Here is a 21,971-nt window from a genome sequence, read left to right as displayed (position 1 = left end):
GATGACCAGATCATTTTTTTTAGCAATGTTCATGGAGGAATACATATTGGCCAGGCGATCAAAATGTACTCCCCTGATCAAAAGAAAAGTCCAGAACATTCAGTGTTCACCAACGATGAAGGGCGTCAGTTTAATGTCTCATTTGAAGAAGAGCACCTCCAACAGTGTAGCTATCACTCCTTCCGTACTGGGATTGGGGCAGCTTGGACCCGCAATCTTCTAACTCAGAAGTGCTTACCCGCTGCGCCCCTTCTGACTCCACGGCAGGTAATGAATTCTGTCATAGATTTGATTTTTCAAACACAGATTTTTTTTTTTCTCTAAAACAAAGTGCAACAGGCAACCTTATTTTCAGGTTGCTGGAGATTGCTCCCCAGTGAGCAGCGAGATGATTTGTAAAGACTAGCGACATGCTTCATTCCTGGGCTATTGGGCCGCCAAACAGAACTAGCAGCTTGCACTGTCGACTGTTTGCATCACAGGCTCCATTATCTCTCCTTTCCACCTTATTTAGGGATGACTCCAAGGGTGGCACCTACACCATTGCCCATCTAACAATTACAATATCAGAAATCTCCCAGCCTTCCAAAAATAACCTGCGGATAACTGAAATATTCTGTTTCAAAGAGAAATTTCTATCCTATAAATAAAACGTTATGCCTGACTGAGAAATTCATTGCACGTTGCCAATTGTATGAAAGAGAGAAGAATTCGAGCTGCTCCACATTGAGATCCAAATTAATGCCTGTCTGATCTGCCACAGAATCTCAATGGGCCAAATCTTTTACCATCATTTACACTCTAAATGATTCCAATGAGCCAAGCTCCTTTCAACTTACTCTCTTGATACAGAATCTTAATGGGTGAATATCCTTCCAGTTCACTTCCATCGTACAGAATCCCAAAGGACTAAACACATTCCCTTTCACTCGCGTGCAGAATTCCAATCGAGTAAACATTCCTTTAATCAGTCCCATCACTTGGAATCCCAATCAACCGAACCCCTCCCAATTCATTCCCATTTTACAGAAATCCAACAGACCATATCCCTCTTCAGTGGTGCAAAATCCAAAATGTGCCCAATTGTTTTCTAAACACTTCAGTTGCATTGAATATTTCCAAGAACAAAATATTAATTTGAACAATGGAAAAATTGCAATCCAATCCAAATATATTCCTGTTTTGCAGTTATTAATGCTCAGTCAAACTAAATATAGTCAACTCACTGTAGCATCTAACCTGGAGCCTGAGGCACATTACAAATCTAAGTGCTTTATGTCAAATATCATTTTTATTTGGTCCTTGTTTTTGCTTGGATTGAACTGTTGAATGAATGAGCAGACAGGTTGTGGAATAAAGGTTTGCAAACAAAATTATTATTTTTTTTTTTAAAATTTAGAGTACCCAATTCATTTTTTCCAATTAAGGGGCAATTTAGCGTGGCCAATCCACCCACCCTGCACATCTTTGGGTTGTGGGGGCGAAACGCACGCAACCGAGGTGGGGAATGTGCAAACTCCACACGGACAGTGACACAGAGCCGGGAACGAACCGGGGACCTCGGTGCGGTGAGGCTGCAGTGCTAACCCACTGCGCCACCGTGCTGCCCTAACAAAGTTATTTTTAATCTGTGCTTTAAAGGTCTTTATAGAGGGGAGTATTTCTCGGCCAAGTAAGTGGACATTTAAATGGAAGAAATATGTTCCCATCCACGTGCATCTCCCTATCATTAAGATATCAGTAAACGCCTCATCATGGCTAATTTTCAAGTCTGAAGCTATAAATAAACCTTGCCCGGATTTCCTCTTTGTGCTCCCAGCGGGGAAAGTTCGCGGCCGACAGTGCTGAGTCTGAAAATTATCCTGAGTGTTTCTGACATGTGTCAGCCGTCACTCAGAGGCACACTTGCCTCCTGACGTTGGACACAGTAATGTTAGGAACAGTATTTTACAATACATCTCATTTTGGTGCGATTTATGCGAAACCTTTACAAGGTTCTGGGCACATGCTTTCGGAAGAATGTCAGGGCCTTTTGCAGAGGGTACAGTAGAGGTTTACAGAGTAGCCATAGGTATGAGAGAATTCAGTTGTGAAGCTGGATTAGATTTAGTTTATTGTCACGTGTACCGAGGTACGGTGAAAAGCATTGTTCTGCGTCCAGTCCAACAGATCGCTCCATACATGAAAAACATAGGACATACGATAAATACACAATGTAAATACGTAGACACAGACATCGGGGGACGCAAACAGAGTATAGTGCTAGCAACATTGGAGAGGATGCGTAGAGATCAGTTCAGTCCATAAGAGGGCCATTCAGGAGTCTGGTAACAGCGGGGAAGAAGCTGTCTTTGTCTCAGACTTTGTATCTCCTGCCCGATGGAAAAGGTTGGAAGAGAGAATAACCCGGGTGGGAGGGATCCTTAATTATGTTGCCCGCTTTCCCAAGGCAGTGGGAGGTGTGTAAAGAGTTAATGGATGGGAGGCAGGTTCGCGTGATGGGACTGGGCGGTGTTCATGACTCTCTGGAGTTGTTCTCCTTACAGCAGCAAAAAGGTAAGGCAAGATTTGATAGATGGATTTTGATACAGTAAATTTAAAAAAACGATCTGCAGAGCCAGAAGGGTGTTAACCAAAGGATGTAGATGATGAAAGTTGATCAACAAACGAACCAACAGCGATCCGAGGACTTCTTGATTTTTAAGCAGTCGGGGGTTTAGCGATCTGGAAGTACGCTGGCTGGAGAGACAATGGAAGGAGATTCAATAGTAACTTTCAAAGGGAACTGTTTGGACACTGAATAAAAAAAATGGCAGTGCTGTGCGGGAAGAGCGATCGCTCACGACTGGGCGGAGGTTCACAACTGGAACCTGGCCTTCTGACAGAGGAAGTCAAAAAGGACCTGCAAAGATGGAACACACTCCCACTCTCCCTCGCTGGGAGAGTGCAGACGATCAATATGAACGTGCTGCCCAGGTACCTCTTCCTACTTGGATCTATGTCCCCAAGGCCTTTTTCAACTCACTGGACAAGTTAATCATGGCGCTGGTAAAGGTGGGGGGGGGGGGGTTTGGCTGGGGAGGGGGGGGGGGGGGGGTGAAGAATACTAGGATCCCAAAGAAAGTCCTATGCGAGAAGAGCAGGGAGTGGGAGTAAGTGGATCGCTGAAGGCGATCGCTGTGTCGAATGGCTACTTCCATGTGCTATGACCATCAATGATTCCGACAACTTGCGGTAATAGGGTGTGGAAATGGTAGGTGACAGCAATTTGAGGAGATGGTGTACGAATAAGACAATCCGCAACGTTAAAGTGCTTTGGTTTGAGTGAGGGTTTTTGTTTCCCGTGAAAGATCATTTGAAAAGCAGCTTGGAGCCTCACTGGCTGGGAATGTGGGTGGTAGACATGAGCGAAAGCGGTGCAGTCTTGTCTCTCGTACACATACTCAGTAGCTCTGCAATGGCTCACTCAGCTGTATTCATTCCGATGTCTCCAGTGTTTACATTACTTTGAGAGTTGGAACCTACACGCGCCCCAAGCAGTCAGTGCTTTATACACTTGCAGCAAGTAATACACAGGCATTTTCTTTCAGTTGGAGATAAGATAAACAATGAGCATAAGAAAACAAAAGATCTCCATCTCCCCATTTCTTTTGGAGATCGCGTAACTACAGCTTACGTCCATATAAAACGCAATTAAAACCTCCCAATTCAGGAAATTCTTCGGAGCTTTAGCAAACAAGCCACATAAGGTGATTTGAGACAGGTGGTCAAATACTCAGTCAAAGAGTTAGATTTGAAGGAGTGTCCCAAAGCAGGAGAGAAAGGTATCCAGGCAGAGAGAGGGAGGGGATTCCTGAGATTAGGGTCCATGAACAGAAGGCACAGGCAAGAGTGAAACAGTTAAAATTGGAGAGTGCTGAGAAGGCCAGGGCTGGGATTCTCCGGAATCTTGGCCAAGTGTTAACGCCGGCGTCAAAACCGGTGGGAGTGCCTGCGGCATCAACGGGCCACCACGCCCAGTCATTCTCCCCTTCCTCGGGGGGCTAGAACAGTGCCGGAGTGCTGTGCCCTGCTCCGGCGCCGAAAGCCGGCTCTACGCGGCCGCCGCGGGTCCACGCATGCGTGCCATGGCCGCCTCTGTGCTGGCCCGCGGGCAACATGGCGGAGCCCTGCAGGGGCCCGCGCAGAGGAACATAGGCCCCCCCCCCGGAATTAGGGCGCCCGCCAATCGGTTGCCCCCGATTGCGGGCCTGGCCATTGTGGAGGGCCCCCCTCCCCCCAGCCACCACCAGGACGGCCCCCGCAGTCAGAACGACAAAGTCCTGCCGGGTAGGACCACATGTTTACCACGCCGGCAGGACTCAGCGGGCACTCGTCTGTCGAGCGTGCAGGATCGTCGCGGGGGCCGTTTTCAACGGTCCGCGGCGCGTGATTGCCGCCGATTCTCCGGCAACCGGAGAATCGACGTCGCGGCGTCGGAGCGTCGTGGCGGGATTTTCCGAGCCCGCACCGGGTCGGAGAATTGCCGGGGGGCGCAAATCCCGCCCCTAATTTGGAGATCGGGGATAAGGCAGAGCTGGTGGATGAGGTTACAGAGATCGGAAGAGGTTATGCCATCAAGCACAAGAACTCATATTCTCCTTTGGCACTGGCGTTAGATGTTTTATTAACTGTGAATAATTCTACTCTCCATATTTCGAAAAGGATATTGGAACACTTGAGAAAGTGTAAAAAACATTACAAATCATAGAATTTACAGTGCAGAAGAAAGCCATTCAGCCCATCGAGTCTGCACCAGCCCTTGGAAAGATCACTGTACTTAAGCCCACGCGTTCACTCCATCCCCGTAACCCAGTAACACCACCGAACCTTTTTGGACACTAAGGGCAATTTAGCATGGCCAATCCACCTAACCTGCACATCTTTGGACTGTGGGAGGAAACCGGAGCACCCGGAGGAAACCCACGCAGACACGGGGGAGAAATTGCAGACTCCACACACAGGCAGTCACCCGAGGCTGGAATTGAACCTGGGACCCTGGAGCTGTGAGGCTGCAGTGCTAACCACTGTGCCACCGTGCTGTGCTGCCCCATAAGCTGCCATAACTGAGAGAGTGCAATGTCTGACAATGCTGCGGCTCTTGAACTGAAATGACTTACGGGTGACCCAATAGGCGGCATATGAAGGGGTTTAATAGGTAAGATGCGGAGGGGTTAGATCATCTCCTGAAGAGACAAAAACCTAAGGCCATAAATACAAAAAACTCCAACAGAGAACTGAGGAGAAACGTACCACATAATGGTGAGACTTCACTAACAGAGGGAATGGTTGAAGTGAAAAGCACGGATGCATTTAGGAGGAAGGTGGATAAGCGGGGAGAAAATAATAGGTTCGACTGATTAAGATGAAGTAGGGTAAGAGAAGGCTAATATGGATTACAAGCCCTGGCACAGGCCAGTTGGAGTGAATGTCCTGTTTCTGAGCTGTTAAATTCTATGTAATAAAACCCATGCAGTTTCCCCCTTCCAAATAAATACCATACAAATGTGATTAATGCAGAAAATCTTGTCTTGCTCCAATAGCATACTGGCAGGGATGTGGACACACTACCATTACAGTGCCAGCTGATTGAGATTGCCAAATCCATCCATTATTTTAACTATACCACCAAATCATTGCCAGCATTTTCCTCTAGCTAACTTAATTTTTAGAAAGGCAAGCCTGGCATTTATGTTCACAGCCTCAGGATGTGCCTCACAGTCGATGATGTGCACATCATTGAGCACTGTTGGAAACCGAGCAACCAATATGTGCACAGTAAGCTCCCACAGGCAGCAATGTGATAATGGTTAGACAGTCTGCTTTTAGGTTTTGGTTGAGGGATAAATATTGGTCAGGACGCAGCAGAGAACTCCCCACCTCTTCTTCAAAAACTCCCCACCACTTCTTCAAAATAGTGGCCATGGGATCTTATATTTCGACTTGAGTGCCTTGATTTTGTTTAGATGTCTCGTTCAAAGGGCAGCACCTCCGAGAGTGTAACACGTAGCAGCACTCTCGCCTCCGAGGCAGAAGGATAAGTACCCAATACGCGGAGGAAACTGTAGAGCTGACACTCCCAGAAGAGGGGTAATTATACTGGCAGAGGCATTGAATACGATGTTAATTCCTTAAGGCCCCAGCTGTGTACTCCGATGGATGGTGAGGATCTGGAGCCACAATCTGGAAAGCAGGAGAGCTCTCCCGAATGTCCTGAACAATATGCATCCCTCAACCAACATCACTCAGAAATGACATTACTATTTGTGGGGTCTTGCCAAATTACCCTGGTTTTTTTCCTCCTCTACGTCGGTGATTATCCATCCAAAAATCACTTGATTGGCTGTGGGTCACCCTGAGGACGGGAGATCGACAAATTCTTCTTTGCAATGAAACATTGGGCAAGTTTGATGCAGAACGGGGCTCAGTAGAATTGACAAATTAACCTTTTGAGGGTTGACGTTATTTCTAAATATTGCCAGCAGCCTCACTCTGTCATTTCTCTCTGGCAAGCTAACCGGCCAGTTTATCATTTTGCAAACGAAACAAGAGTTTGAAGCATTCTCGGCTGGTTCTGTATGTACAGCTCATGTCACCTTTTCCCACTAACACTTTTTAAGTCTACGTTCATAATAGGGATTGGCTTGTCAGCCTTAATTGCACCTTTGTCCTGGTGGAGGTTCTACAATGCCACCACTGGCACCAGAGTATAATTACAGCGTGACACGTTTACATTGTTTTTTTTTAATGATAAAATTTGCGCGTAGGTATTTACAAGGCAAATATAAAGATAAGGACAACATGTTGCAGACTTTCATAAAGGATTGAGTTCCATTTGTGAACACTGGTTCCAATTAATCCCTGCCAGCAATCCTACTTGATCTTAAAATTATATTTGACCTTGACTCCCCAATGCAATAGCAGAGATGATTGTGATCGACATAATCTATATATACACACAAAAATGCACATGCTTGCTGATATGAATCAAACTGCTGAAGTATGAAGGGCTGTCATTATAGGACTCCAGTTCTGGTTTCTACTTTCTCAGCAGAAGCCTGTTTGTGTTATTTCAAAGATTGTGTTTTAAGTGCTTGATACACTGCACTCATCATTATAGCTGTCAACAATTGTCGTGCCTGTGTTTTTTTTGGAGGTGGGGGGGGGGGGGGGGGGAGGCTGTGGGAGTGGGGCGTAGGTGGTTAATGACCTTCAAATCAATTGTGAAGATATGGAATCTCTAGAAATAGGTGGCTCTTATGCCCTTCAGTATAGCGTTGGGAATACAAATGTGTCTTGAGTTTGCTTGTTGATGCCAGATGTATTTTTTTTCAAAAACCAAGTGCACAGTATTTTTCTGGAGTTGCATCTGGTAACTTAAGCCTCAGGTTTTCTGAAGTAAAGGTTACAAGCAGCCATCAGTGAAGCTTATTTGCGCTCCATACATACGGTTCAGAATATTACATAGAATTACAGAGTTTCTTCCAATACAGAAATGGGCCATGCGGCCCAGTTGATCTGTTGTGTATGCTCCAGACGAGTATCCTCCCGCCGAAGTGAAATGAAAGGAAAATGAAAATGAAATGAAAATCGCTTATTGTCACAAGTACGCTTCAAATGAAGTTACTGTGAAAAGCCCCTAGTTGCCACATTCCGGCACCTGTTCGGGTAGGCTGGTACAGGAATTGAACGCTGCTGCTGGCCTGCCTTGGTCTGCTTTAAAAGCCAGCTATTTAGCCCAGTGTGCTAAACTAGCCCCTAAGTTCATCGGATCCTATCAGCAAACCCTGCTATTTCTTTCCCCCTCATGTGTTTATCCAGTTTTCCCTTAAGTACATCTCTGCTATTCACCACAACCGCTCCCTGTGGGAACGAGTTCCATATTCTTACCACTGTTGAAGAACTCTCTCGAAATTTCTTGTTAGGTTTATTAGTGGCCATCTCAGATCAATAGTCACAGACTGGAATCGTAGAATCCCTGCAGCGCAGAAGGAGGCCATTTGATCCATCGAGTCTGTGCCGACCCTTCGAAGGAAGGCCCTGCCCATGTTCAATCCCCCGCCCTATTCTTGCAAGCTCATTCTAAGAGGCAGTTTATCACGACCAATCCACGTAACCTACACACCTTTGGACTGTGGGAGGAAACCGGAGCACCCAGAGGAAACTGGGGAGACGCGGGGGAGAGCGCGCAAACTCCGCACAGACAGTGACCCGAAGTCGGAATCGACCCCGAGTCCCTGCCGCTGTGAGGCAGCAGTTTGTGAGGCCACCCATTGTGCCACCGTGATGCCTAGCCTTGCTCTCTCCCAAGTGGAAACATCTTCTGTACGATTACCTCTCAGAACTGTAATGACCTCTGTTCGCTCGCCTTTCGCCCGTCTCTTTCCAGTAACAAAGAGCCCCAGACTTTTCACTCTTTCCTGATAATTATAATCTTTGTTTTGCACGTTGGCTGAATCGTTCCAGCTCCGGTTTCCTCCCACAGTCCAAAGATGTTCAGGTTTGGCAGATTGGCCATGCATGTTGCCCCTTTGTGTCTAAAGGTGGGTTGGGGTTACAGCGATAGGGCGGGGAATTGGGCCGAGGTCGGGTGGTCTTTCAACGGGTCGATGCAGTCACGATGGGCTGAATGGCCTCCTCCTCCTGCACTGCAGCAATTTGAAGGCACCTTCAAAGCCTGGGGGCTGCTGGAATCGCTTAAAATGTCCGTCATACACCAGCTCGGAGGCTGAGCCTCGATAGGCTGCAGGATAGTTTGATGCGCATTTTTCAAGTGTTGGATCTCACTCACCCAGGGAGCGAAGAGAGTGGACAGCAACAATGATTTGCATTTACATAGCATCCTTAACGTTGGCAAAAATTCCAAGGTGCTTCACAGTAATGTCACAAAACAAAATTTGACGCTGTGGCACCAAGGATTTGAAAGTCTATAGAGAACAACTTGGTTTAGCCATTCACGATCAGGTCGATCTGGACCACATAAATCTCGATCAGCTCCTGCTATCACCTGCTAAAACTGCTCACTATTCCAGGATCATCCTGGAATGCAAAAAAAAGCCCTGGTTTCTTCCCTCTCCTGCAAACTGTCTTCTAAAACCCCTCTCCCCTGTTATCTCCATCAACAAGTACAAAGAGCTCATGGATTCCTTTGTCACTAAGACCATCCAATCAGCTGCCTCTGCCATGTAGTAATAATAATAATCTTTAGTAGTGTCACAGTTAGGCTTACATTAACACTGCAATGAAGTTACTGTGAAAATCATACCTCTCTTCCACCAGACCACAGGGCTAAAGCCTCTCTCAGGCTCTCCTCTGCGTGAGTCCAAAACTCACATCTTCCTTTGGTTTTTCTCCCTTCTCCCCTCATGCCCTCTCTGAGCTCATCTTGTCTGTGAGACCCACCTCCTGTTCCTGCGATCCCATTCCCACACAACTCTTGATCCCCCAACTTCCCCTCCTGGCTCCCATGTTAGCCGATGTTGTAAATGGTTCTCTCTCTTCACGGTGTTGTCCCTCTCTCCGTTAAATCCGCCATTATCACGGCTCTACTCAAAAAGAGCCCTTGACCCCACTATCCTTGCAAACAGCCTGTCCACCTCCAACCCTCCCCCACCCAATCCATGCCCAACTTTCCCACGTCTCCATGTTTGAACCACTCCAATCAGGTTTGTGTCATACGCCCCACGATGACCACGTGCAGACGATTATTGATCCCCATGGAGATCCTGGAGTATGGACTTCCCAGATAGGGGGTCCGAGACCCACCCAATTGGGACTCGTTAGAACCAAGCACAAAAGTCACCCCAAGCAGGGACTGGCATGTTGTGACCCAACGCGCACTGTGAGTGTAGCTAGCTATTACCGTGGGCAGATTATTGTGAAAAGTAAAATTAATATTTTCCTTCTTACCACTGGCTTCAGTGGTTTTTAAAGTTCCTCACCTTGCCACAAAATCAAAACAGTTCCCATCAATGTCACAAATGACATTGTAACTGACAGAAGCTTTCTGCTTTTTGACATGGTTGACCTCCTTCAGTGCCGCTTGGCTGTGGTCCAGCTGAATCACACTGCTCTCACCCGCTTCCATTCTTCTCTCCCTCAGCTTAAGCAGAGCATCACCTGAAATGGCTTCCCTTCCTGCTCCCTCCCTGTGACCTCTGATGTTCCCTGAGGGTTTATCCTTGGATTACTTTTGTTTTTCTTTTTTTTTTAATTTAGAGTACCCAATTCATTTTTTCCAATCATGGGGCAATTTAGCGTGGCACATTTTTGGGTTGTGGGGGCGAAACCCACACAAACTCGGGGAGCATGTGCAAACTCCACACGGACAGTGACCCAGAGCTGGGATTGAACCTGGGACCTCGGCGCCGTGAGGCAGCAGTGCTAACCCACTGCGCCACTGTGCTGCCCACAGTTTCCTCTTGTTTTTCATCAACACACTGTACATCAGCGACATCATCCAAAAGTGTGCATAAGGTTTCACATGTAGTCTGATGATACCCAACTGTACCTCTCTCGACTTCTCTACTGTTGCAAAATTGTAAGACTGTTAATCCGAAATTCTGCACTGGGAGAATAGAAATTTCCACTAATTAAATATTGGGAAGACTGAGGCCATTGTCGCCATGGACTGTATTCTGAACTCTGTTCCATCCCTATCCCTGACAACTCTCTTGAGACTAAACCAAACTGTTCGCAACCTTAAATCCATCTCAACTCTGGAGAGGTTCCAACGACATAGGTGTGTCATCACTCGGACCATCTATTTCCAACTCCATCACATCACCACTGCCTCAGCTTATCTACTACTGAAACCTTCATCTATCCCTCTGTTACCTCTGGACTATTCCAGCGCACTCCAGGCTGGTCTCCCACATCCTATCACCCATAAACTTGACGTCGTCCACAAATATGCAGCGGGATTCTCTGCCAGAGGGACTCTCCCTCGCACCGGCAGCGCACCCACGCCCGCGGGTTTCCCGGCTGTGTGGGGTGGCCACAATGGGAAATCCAGGTGACGGGAACAGAGAATCCCGCTGCTGGCGAGGGTGCACCGCCCAGGAAAATGTGGCTGGCAGGACGGAGAATCCCGCTCATGTTGGCTGTGTTCTGTACCTGCACTAAAGTCCCGTCCCCCTATCACCCCTGTGCTCGCTGATCTACATTGGCTCCCACCCAAGTAACGTCTCAATTTTAGAATTCCCATCCTTGGTTTCAAATCTCTCCCTCCCCATGCCTAGAACTTCCTCCAGCCCCACAATTCCCCCCTGAGAGCGCTGAACTTGTCTATTCCTGGCCTTGTCTGCATTTCCAGTTTTAGTTGCTTCGCTGTTGGCGGCTGTGCCTTCAGCTGCCTGGGTTCCTAGATCCAGAACTCTTTTCCAAAACCTTTCCAACTTCCAATCTCTCGTCCCTATTGCAAGACGCTCCTTGAAGCCTACATCTTTGACTGAGCTTTGGGTTATCTGACTAATGTGGGTTGGTATCTAATTTTGCCTGATAATGCTGCTGTGAAGCTCCTTGGGATGGTTTGTTACATTAAAAGTGCTATATGAATATAATTTGTTGTTATAAGGAAAAAGTGCCCAAAACATTTGATCAAAGAGTTAGGTTTTAAGAGAGTCTTAAAGACCATAAGATCATAAGACATAGGAGCAGAATTAGGCCCATTGAGTCTGCTCCACCATTCAATCATGGCTGATATTTTTCTCATCCCCATTCTCCTGTCTTCACCCCATAACCCCTGATCCCCTTATTAATCAAGAACGTATCTATCTCTGTCTCAAAGACACTCAGTGAGTTGGGCCTCCACAGTCCTCTGCGGCAAAGAGTTCCACAGATTCACCACCCTCTGGCTGAAGAAATTCCCCCTCATCTCTGTTTTAAAGGATCGTCCCTTTAGTCTGAGATGGTGTCCTCTGGTTCTTGGTTTTCCTACAAGTGGAAACATCCTCTCCACGTCCACTCTATCCAGGCCTCGCAGTATCCTGTAAGTTTCAATAAGATCCCTCCTCATCCGTCTAACCTCCAACGAGTACAGACCCAGAGTCCTCAACCGTTCCTCATACGACAAGTTCTTCATTCCAGGGATCATTCTTGTGAACCTCCTCTGGACCCTTTCCAAGGCCAACACATCCTTCCTTAAATACGGGACCCAAAACTGCTCTCATTACTCCAAATGGGGCCTGACCAGGAGCCGAGAGAGATTGTGTTGCAGACAGTGTGAGGGAGGAGGTTTCAGCTCTGATAGCCCAGCTAGCTGAAGGCGAGGCTGCCAAAGGGAGAGAAATGTGCAAGAGGCACAGGATTGACAAGAGTTTATAAAACACACGGTTTGCAGTAGCTCCTGGACCTTGGAAGGATGCTGAGCTTCCTTCAGAAAACTAAACAGCAGCAAAGAATGTAGTCGTTAAAAGTTTAAAAGATAGGTACCAACATATGAATTAGGGGCAGGAGTTGGCCACTCAGCCCCTCAAGCCTGCTCTCCCATTCAGGAAGATCATGGATGATCTGACGATGGCCTCAACCCCCGCATTGCTGCCGACCCCCAGATAATCTTTCACCCCCTTGTTAATCGAGAATCTATCGAGCTCATCCTTAAAAATGTTCAAGGACTCTGCTTCCACTGCCTTTTGAGGAAGCGAGTTCCAGAGGCTCACCGCCCTTCTGAGGGAAAGAAATTATCTTCATCTCTGTCTTAAATGAGCGACCTTTCATTTTTAAACATAGCCTGGGTCCCCTGGTTGTGAGAATGCAATAGCTTGGTTGGCTCCCCGGCAGCTGTCCAGCCTTCGGCCAAAACAAAATGTTGACGACAGCGGTGCCACAGTCATTGTCAATAAATGCTAAATGGTACAACACGAAAGGAGGCACACAAGGGACCAGCGGTTGTTTGTGCGCAAATCCTTGAATTATGGAGGATAGGTAATCAAGCAGTTAATCCCGTACCAGCCTCCCCGAACAGGCGCCGGAATGTGGCGACCAGGGGCTTTTCACAGTAACTTCATTTGAACCCTACTTGTGACAATAAGCGATTTTCATTTCATTTCATTTCATAAAGTATGTGAGACCCTGGGCTTTAGAAATGGAGACGTAGAGTACGAAAGCCGGATGGTTGTGCTAGAAGCTTTATAAATCACTTGCTCGGATCCAGGGAGAGAATTGTGTGCAATTCTGATGCACTCAGGAAGGACGTGGAGGCTTTTGAGAGCATGCACAAGGGATTTAGGAGAATGATTCCAGGGGTGAGGGATTAGTTACTTGGATGGACTGGAGGGTTTGAAGCTGTTGACTAGGAGAAGGTTTGACAGATGTTTAAATGCATGAATGGTTTAAATAAAGTAGATAAAACACACTGTTTTAATAGCCGAAGGGGGCGATAGCCAGAGGACATGGATTTAACATGACTGGCAAGAGAACCAGAGGAAGCATTGTTAATTTTTTAATTATAGGCAGCAAGCGTTTGGGATTTTGAATGTACGGTCTGATATGGTGGTGGACACAGATTCAATTCACCTTGAAATGGCAATTAGACAATACCTAAAATATGGTAAAAGCTGTAAGACGGAGTGGGACTGGCTGGGTTTCATAGTTTCATAGATCATACAGTGCAGAAGGAGGCCATTCGGCCCATCGGGTCTGCACCGACCCACTTAAAGCGTCACTTCCACCTTATCCCCGTAACCCAATAACCCCTCCTAACCGTTTTGGTCACGAAGGGCAATTTATCATGGCCAATCCACCTAACCTGCGTGTCTTTGGACTGTGGGAGGAAACCGGAGCACCCGGAGGAAACCCATGCACACACGGAATCGAACCTGGGACCCTGCTGGTGCTGTGAAGCTAATCACTTGTGCTACCGTGCTGCCGGGGTAGCTCTTTCAAAGAGTCGGTATAGACTCGATGGATTGAATTGCCTCCTTCTGCATTGTACTAGTCTGTCCTTCCACGATAATGACCAGATAATCTGATTATTAGAGACGTTTGGACAAGAGATGCTTATTAGGCAGAGGAAATCTTCTCATCCCTTCTTCAAAATAGTTCCTGGAATCGATCACGTCAATCCATGGGGGTAGGCAGGTCTTACCACTGCCATAAGTTCTACCACTTATCCGAAAGATGGTAGCTCTGACAGTGCAGCGCTCCTTCAGTGCTGCGCAGGGAATGTTGGTTGAGCTTGGGTTTTTGAAACCTGATATCACTTCAAATTGAATTCAGTGTCAGCCAGACCAGTTACAACAGAAGTGAACCCAGTGAGTTCGGACTACAGTCTGCAGCCTTCAATCACCATTTGTACCAGCCCAAAAATTTAATTCAGTTTCACAATGGCAAAAAGGGCACTGGAACTGACAACCTCTGGGTTCCTCGCTGACATAACCACTACAGTACAGTGGTCTAGTCCCCTTTATGATCATGTCTGTAAAACCCAATGAGGTAGCTTCATTGTACGGATATCCGTTGGTACTTCCATCAACTGCAGCATTTGCTATCAACTCTTTTGGGGAATTAGATATGGTGTGGAGCAAAGGGACGCAAGATTGAGGATAGAATGAGACTGAGGGATAAGAGAGAGTAGCATATGGGATGTTGTTGCCCTTGGCACTGCTTACAATAATTTTTCTCAGTCCTGTATCGTACATTCCTCTGGTCCTAGGTATTTACCTGGCCACTCACTGGTTCTGAAGAGATCCATCATGTTCTTAATTATGTGAAGGTACATTGCAAGGGCAGCACGGTAGCATGGTGGTTAGCACTGTGGCTTCACAACTCCAGGGGCACAAGTTCGATTCCCTGCTGGGTCACTAGCTGTGCGGAGTCTGCACGTTCTCCCCGTGTCTGCGTGGGTTTCCTCCGGGTGCTCCGGTTTCCCCCCACAGTCCAAAGTTGTGGATGTTAGGTGGATTGGCCATGCTAAATTGTCCTTAGTGTCCAAAAAGGTTAGGAGGGGTTATTGGGTTACGGGGATAGGGTGGAAGTGAGGGCTTAAGTGGGTCACTGCAGCCTCGATGGGCCAAATAGCCTCTTTCTGCACTGTATGTTCTATGTTCAACTCTGTGTTCAAGGTCCCACAGCGGATTATTATGATACCTCTTCAAAATAAATCTAGTGAAAGATAGAAGGTATGAGTTGTGTCCAAATTCTTTTTACATCAGATATTTCTTGAAGAACATTCCTCTGGTCGTCAGTAACTCCAATGGTATTGAAAAATACTTGGAACGGAGGATTTAATTCATGTTTAACATTATAGGCGGCACGGTAACACTGTTGCTTCACAGGGCCAGGATCCCAGGTTCGATTCCCGGCTTGGGTCACTGTCTTTGCGCAATCTGCATGTTCTCCCCATGTCTGCGTGGGTTTCCTCCGGGTGCTCCGGTTTCCTCCCACAAATCCCGAAAGACGTGCTTGTTAGGTGAATTAGACATTCTGAATTCTCCCTCTGTGTACCCGAACAGGCACCGGAATGTGGCAACTAGGGGCTTTTCACAGTAACTTCATTGCAGCGTTAATGTAAGCCTACTTGAGACACTAATAAAGATTATTATGATTATATTATTATAGAGAGCTTTGATAGTCTGAAGAGAGGAAAGTAACTTACTTTGATGACATGAGTCAGTGAGTAAGGATTGATTTAAAGTTGCCACTCTCTCACATGGTGAGCAGGGAGGTTGCCAGGCTGGGAGTTATTGAACTGGTTGAGGCAGCAAAGCCATTGGATCTTTTTAGGGAAAGAGTCGATATGTATTTGAATCAGTGGTTGAAGCTAATGGCTACAGGGAAATAGCAGAGCAAGGCGTTTATTCCAGCCAAGAGCCAGGAGCAGGCTAAGAACATAAGAACTAGGAGCAGGAGTAGGCCATCTGGCCCCTCGAGCCTGCTCCGCCATTCAATGAGATCATGGCTGATCTTTGTGGACTCAGCTCCACTCTCCGGCCCGTACACCATATCCCCGAATCCCTTTATTCCTTAGAAAGGCATTTATCTTTTTCTTAAAAACGTTTAAAGAAGGAGCCTCAACTGCTTCACTGGGCAAGGAATTCCAGAGATTCACAACCCTTTGGGTGAAGAAGTTCCTCCTACACTCCGTCCTAAATCTACCTCCCCTTATTTTGAGGCTATGCCCCCTAGTTCTGCTTTCCCCGACCAGTGGAAACAACCTGCCCGCATCTATTCTATCTATTCCCTTCATAATTTTATATGTCTCAATAAGATCCCCCCGCATCCTTTAAAACTCCAATGAGTACAGTCCCAGTCTACTCAACCTCTCGTCATAATCTAATCCCCTCAACTCTGGGATCAACCTAGTGAATCTCCTCTGCACTCCCTCCAGTGCCAATATGTCCTTTCTCAGGTAAGGAGACCAAAACTGAACACAATACTCCAGATGTGGCCTCACCAACACCTTATACAATTGCAGCATAACCTCCCTAGTCTTGAACTCCATCCCTCTAGCAATGAAAGACATTCCACACCAGGTGACCGAAGATAGGAAGGAGAATGGGGCTGAAGTTCAACCAAACTTTGAGGAGCAGCCCCTTCAAATATCTCAAAAGGGGCAACCTATATAAGGAAAGGTTCACTAGGAGTCAGTGAACCACTTTAATTTACAATTGCTTCGCATTGACCCTCCACACCTGGTCCTCAGAGGGAAAAGGGAGAACTCCCAACTGGTGAGCCCTCCACTGGGGACCTCCCCCACCCCCAGGCGGTGGAACATAACACCAAGGCCTGTCCTGACAGTGGAGCAGGACAGGAATGTGGAGGGCGTGCAGCAGCGGCCCATACAGGAAACCCTTCGACAACAAGCAGAGAGAGGCAGGCAGGGAATTCCCACCGGACCGCTCACGTTTGGGATCCCGAGGGAAGATTCCGGCCTCAGGATCCATGTGGAATTCCATCCCAACTGATCGGAGGGCCACAGTCTTTGGGCTGCGGGTGGCACTGGCCAGGAGCTGGGCATTCGCCAACCCTTTGGGGTTTGAGAGGTCAACCTAAATGTTGCTATTCAACAATGGAGGCATCGCCATGCCCATGGTGACCCAAACACCTGCCTTTTGCAGCAGCTTGCAAACCCTCCCACATCCTCCTAAACCACCCCCCCCCCCCCCCACACACACACATCCTGAACCTGGTGGCAACATCTCAGCCAATCCCTGTCTTTACAGGGGCACCATTATATTGGCTACTATTTACAGGGGCAGAGGGAGGCCACAATCTGTCTGATCCTTTACTCAGAGATCAATCAGCTGATAGTGCGTGGGAAATCGAGCAACTTTCCCAACCAGTTACATCCCCCCCACCCCCCACCCCCACTCCCGCCTGTTACTAGTTAACCAAATATTTGAGTGAAACCGCACTTATATTGAGTCCAGGCGCCGCCTCGACATTGGAAGCGAAACCAAACGTGAGATATCTTAGTTGGAAACAGACGTGAGCTCGGTCCTGAGGCAAAGGCGTTGATTAAAAAGCATTGGGGGGGGGGGGGGGGGTTCAAGGAACTTTACGGAATAAATAAGGAATAAATGTCCTTTTTATGCTGGCAACCTAACGATTGGGGGATTTATTATTCCTTTACGTGTGAATTTTGCCTCTTGCACAACACCATGCCCAGGTTTCTGCCCCCCTCCCTGACAGCCCGCAGTCTCACTGGGACGACCGTCCTGACAGTGTGGAGCTGCCCAGGTCTGTATCCAGCCCTGGAGAACCATCTTCATCCTGCAGGCACTGACTGGCTGACTAGCCTAGCGCCAGATTGCAGAGACGTGCCTGAGTGTGGCAGTGTGTCTGATAGAGTGATTGTGCCCTCTAGTGACTATTGACTATACTGACTGCACAGGGAGACCTGCAACACCGCCCCCCTCCCAAAATATCCATCGACGTGTTCGTTCTGTACACCTCCTTATCTCTACCTGAGATTAATCACCCGCAGCAGAGAGAGGGGGAAACATACAGAGAGGGTGTCTGACATTTGAGTGCGCAGATGACCCTGTTTTCAAACACCGTCCTCGCACTGGCCAGCGGGTTTTTGACCGTCCATCCTTTCCTATTTAAGGAGGTATCTGGGCCGCTCTCTTGTTACTGGGGGCCTGTCTGGTATCAGGACAATCTTCCAGGACCGGCCGGAGGAGTCTGAATCCCACTCTGCCCCAGGCAGCAACAGAACAGGCTGGACAATTTCTCGACAGCATCAGTGAGGGGGGAGAAGGGAGCTAACGTTTGCAGTCTTGGTGACTCTTTGTCAATTGCCACTGCCCTGTTTGTCTCCCTCTAACCCCCCCCCACCCACCACCATCATCATAGACCTTCCCAAAATCAGATACACATATACAACAAAATGCCCCAACCGTTTTGAATCCAACTTTCTATTGCAAACTAAATATGCTTCTTGTCAACTTGGAACATCACCAAATGTCGTGTTTCTTTTTAAATCTTGCAAGAAGCCGATTTGTGTGTATTTTTTTTTTTGAAAGTTGGCTTAATCCCTGCAATCGTCTTCAATGAACAGCGGAAAGAGTTTTCTAACGGAATGTTCTGGGGATATTTCGAGGCGGGCTTAACATTTTGAATACAGGTCACCAGAGGTGCAGACAACCAAACAGCCCACGGTTCGTGCAGGGTTGTTGCTGTAGCTGTGACCGCAGAGAGAAATTCGCTTCCGATTTTTAAAACACAATAGAGTCTTGTGCCATTTTGCAGGGACTTAACCAACCGCCTTAAAGACCCCCACCACCAAACTTAACAATCAACGCTCTGCCTGGAAGCAAAATGTGGTCACAACAGCCACATCTGAATTTGCACTCGGGAGATGTGCCTGTCACCCCCAGCACACCATCAATAGCTGCCCGACAGTGGAATAGAATAAACAGCCCCTGACTCTGCCTCAAGTGATGTCTTACTGTCCATTTCCGAAGCTGCATTAATCCCACCTCGGTGGTTCTGTTATCTGATTCATTCATTATTGCCCCCCCCCCCCCACCTAAAAAAATACATTCACAATTTCTTCAACACACTTTCTCCTGCCCTGACGCGTTGGTGAGTTTCCCCCTTCGCGTACTCTGCATTCACAGTCACCCTCTTCCCCCCCCCCCGCCCCCCCTCCCGATCCTCGATGTTATATCCCACCTCTCACTTTTTCCAAAGCCTTTCTCTTGTCACACCTCCTCCTCAAACACCACTCTCTCTCTCTCTCTGCCACCTTCCCTCACTCAGTACTTCTGCTCCCGCCCTATCCACTGTTGTGTGTTTATTCGGAATAACCCAACGTGTTGGTTGCCTTGTCGAATCAGTGATCTGCCTGTTTCCCCCTCCGTCACTTTCCTCTTGCCTGATGTGGAACCCCCCCCCCCCCCCCCCCATCTCTCTCTCTGCCTCTGCAACCCCTACCCAAAATCTTAATTCGGGCACTTATCAAGGGGAATGTGTGTGTGTGGGTGGGGGGAGATAATGATTTATCTTCACCGTCTTCGCTCTGTCCACGCACACAATCCCCCCCCCCCCCGCCCCCCCCGGCAAAAAAAAATAACCTTGGCGCGCAGTTTATCAGCGATTGCGGATATTATTTATCCAACAGTTTCAGCCAGGGTTAATTAAAAAAGGGTTTTCCAACTCAATGCCGGGGCTGTATGCGCCGGGCAAGCTAACGATTTGAAATTGGATGAAAGGTCAGCCCAATATTTCCCCCCCTTCACCCTCCATAACCCCTCTCCCCAAACCAGCACCCCACAAGACAACGGGGCCGGTCCATCTGCACCAACCCGTCACAATGTGCCAACTGCAGCCAATGTGCAAATTCGCTGTTCGACCCAACATGTCCAGACCCACACGGTGCTCCCCCCCCGCCCCCCCCCCCCAACAACAACAACAACAACACCAACACTTGTCCCGCTCCCTCCTCTCCGTCGCCTGTAAAATATTCCGCTCGCAGACGGCTGAAGTGCATTCATCGCGGAGGCAATGAGCAGGTCTCTCGTTTTGAAAACGTACAGGAAAATAAAACCACAATTGATTTTCATGTCATGTCCTGAGTACAGATGCTTGAACTGTTCTGATCTGCGAGAGAGAGGGGTGGGGGGGGGGGGGGGGGGGGGGGGGGGGGGGGGGAGAGAGAGAGAGAGAGAGAGGAAGGGGGGGGGGTGGTAGATGGAAGAAAGAGGGCAATCACCCAGTGGAAACAGATACAATTCTCCATCCAGTCAGTGGCCCTCAGACCAAAATGTGACACTAAAATCAAGCCGGTGCGGATTAGAATATTAAAATGTTGCTAAATTACCTCCCCCCACCTTCTTCAAACCCCAAAAAATAAAACAATCGCACGTTGAAACTGACACGAAATTGATCACAAAATGAAATCAAATGAAAGCGCCTTACCTCAGAGAGATCAGGTCAGTTTCTGGCACAACTGAACCGATAGAGCAGTCAGCAAAGCCCCCTCATTAACAACTGCACGGGATGCTTTCTACCTCTCCCTCCCTCTCTCGGTGGCGATATGCTGGAATGTCTTCACACAGCAGCCGAGCCGAGGAGCTGCATCTTGCGCTTGTTTTATTTATTTATTTTATTTCGTTTTTAAATTCCGCCCAGGGAACGAGCCCGCACTTCGCAGCCTCCGAGCGAGGGAGGGGGGGGGGGGGTTCTTCAGGCGAGAGGGCTGGAGGAGAAGAGTGAGACGGAGAGAGATGAGGGGAGCTCCAAGAAAGAGGAGGGAGGGAGGTCCACACCGGCTCTCCTCCACACACACAGTCACACACACACTCACATAATCTCTCACACACACACACTCACACACACACACTCACACAAAATAACACACACTCATAATCTCACACACACACAATCACACACACTCACAGTCACACACTCACAGTCACACACACCTCACAGTCACACAATCACACACTCACATAATCTCATACACACACATTCACACACACACAATCACACACACACACACACACAATCACACACACACAGTCACACACACACTCACATAATCTCACACACACACACACACTCAATCACACACAGACACTCACACACAATCACACACACTCATAATCTCACACACACACAATCACACACACTCACAGTCACACAATCACCACACTCAGTCACACACACTCACAGTCACACAATCACACACTCAGATAATCTCATACACACACATTCACACACACACACACTCAGTCACACACACAAAATCACAGTCACACAATCACATACACAGTGACACACACAATCACACACACGAACACACACAATCACACACAGTCAAACTCACGCACACAGTCACACACTCGCAATCACACACCAGTAATACACACAATCACACACACAGTCTGACACATACACACACACAGTCACATTCACAATCACACACACAGTCTGATACACCACACAGTCACACACTCACAATCACACACACAGTCTGACACACACACACTCACAGTCACACACACACTCACAAGCAGACACGCACACACTCACTCACAAACACAATCACACACAACGCACATCAGCATGTGAAGATTTGCTGGTGGAAGTTGCCGGTGAGCCGGGCCATGGGGACTAACCTGGGGTTGTATCCGCCAGTCAGGATGGAGCAGCAGCTCTGCTGCCTTCATCTATCTTCCTCAATGCTCTGAAATTGGGCTCAACTGCCTGAGCCAATGAAAGTGGACCCCCCCTTCCAGGGAGTCTGGATTCAGGAAGATACAAAAGGAGCAAAACACGTTGATGAATTCACCACACTCGCCAAATGTACAAGCGAGAAGGGAAAGTCTCTTAGACAAGTGGAGGAGAAAATGGGACAAGTTCTGATTGCGGGGGGGGGGGGGGGGGGGGGAGCTGGTGGGGGGGGGGGGGGGGGGGGGGGGGGGGGGGGGGGGGGGGGGGGGGGGGGGGGTGGGGGGGGGGGGGGGGGGGGGGGGGGGGGGGGG

General features: G+C 48.1%; 1 protein-coding gene across 2 annotated transcripts in view; it reads right to left on the bottom strand.

Annotated features, from left to right (window-relative positions):
- The window catches only part of cdh11 (cadherin 11, type 2, OB-cadherin (osteoblast)), a 231,756-nt gene extending 211,156 nt beyond the window's left edge, over positions 1–20,600 (bottom strand). For both annotated transcript variants that reach the window (XM_072517819.1, XM_072517820.1), the window contains exon 1: positions 20,404–20,600. The gene's annotated coding sequence lies outside the window, so the exon portion shown is untranslated. The remainder of the gene's footprint in view (positions 1–20,403) is intronic.
- Positions 20,601–21,971: the final 1,371 nt, after the last annotated feature.

This window comes from Scyliorhinus torazame, chromosome 10 (assembly GCF_047496885.1).
Source record: "Scyliorhinus torazame isolate Kashiwa2021f chromosome 10, sScyTor2.1, whole genome shotgun sequence".
Lineage (NCBI taxonomy): Eukaryota > Metazoa > Chordata > Chondrichthyes > Carcharhiniformes > Scyliorhinidae > Scyliorhinus > Scyliorhinus torazame.
Note: the sequence above shows the minus strand (reverse complement) of the source record. Positions and strands in the feature narration are given on the sequence as shown.